The sequence below is a fragment of the Antrostomus carolinensis genome, unplaced genomic scaffold (genome assembly GCF_000700745.2).
Source record: "Antrostomus carolinensis isolate BGI_N321 unplaced genomic scaffold, ASM70074v2 scaffold18216, whole genome shotgun sequence".
NCBI lineage: Eukaryota > Metazoa > Chordata > Aves > Caprimulgiformes > Caprimulgidae > Antrostomus > Antrostomus carolinensis.
Window position 1 is genome coordinate 19,297 of NW_010319975.1, and position 1,150 is coordinate 20,446.

Genomic DNA, 1,150 nt, shown 5'->3' on the forward strand with positions numbered 1-1,150 from the left:
AAGGAATGGCATTGAAAAATTAATCTCTTTTTCCCAGATCATGCAGGAGAGACATCTGTTTAAATCCTTAATCATAGACTCCAGGACTGTCATACCTCTTCATTAAAATAAAATCTTACCTTTATTACATTTTTATCAGACTACACCCCTTCTTCACAGCGATAGGAAGCTAATCCCAGCAATTCAGAAGAGAGAAAAGTATAGTTGAGATTCTGAGCTGCTTTTATTTGACTGTACCCATTTCCAGACTAGTGGTTATTCATGTGACTGTAGTGAAGGAGCAGAACCATGATTATATGCCACAGCTGTACTGCATAAGCAGGAACAGCAGGACAAGAAAGTGGAATCACACACATAGTGTGGGTGCATACTGATGTAGTACATAATCTGGAGAAGTCTATAGCCCATCCTTCAGCAGATTTAAATCAGAAAAATGTCTCTGATTTAAGTTTCTATTCTTGCTTTTCAGTTGAAATACTACAAGATCAAAATAAACCATGCTCTCTGTTCTTGTGATAAAGTGGTACCTGCTTTGGTATCTGTCCAAAGTTGCTGATAAAACCCAGAATGGTGCTCTTAATCAGAGGATCCTTAATGTTGTTGAGATCCATCTTGTCTCCGTAGAAGTAAGGGTGATAGGTGTTAACTGCCTCCACCGCAGCTGAGCCATGTTGCTTGTGGCCGAAAATCAGATCTATCCAGCGATGGAGGTGTGCACTGACGTAGTCACTTTCCAGTGCCTGAGACCAAAAGAAAATTAATTAATTCAGTAAAGTGTCTCCATTACAAATGTGTTACCACTTTCCAATCCCTGCTGGAGACTTAAATTCTCTGCAAGTGAATCTTCATACTTTCAGTTTCTCCAGTACCATCATTCTCAGCATATCCTCACAAAATGTGACCAAGGAGATGAAAGGTAGATCCCCACAGGAAAAGGGAGGACAGAATGCAGCATACTTGACCTAACAGCCACAAAGAGCAATATCCTCAGAGACAATATAGGCAGGTTCCAAAAAGCAAAGCACAAGCACTCCACAGATCTTGGCGCATCCTCCAGCTTCCAGCACACATTAAAGCCTGTGCTATCACGAGTAGAGCAGGAGAGACTGCATGCCATGAACCAGTAAAGAGAATGTAGAGCTTATAGTGA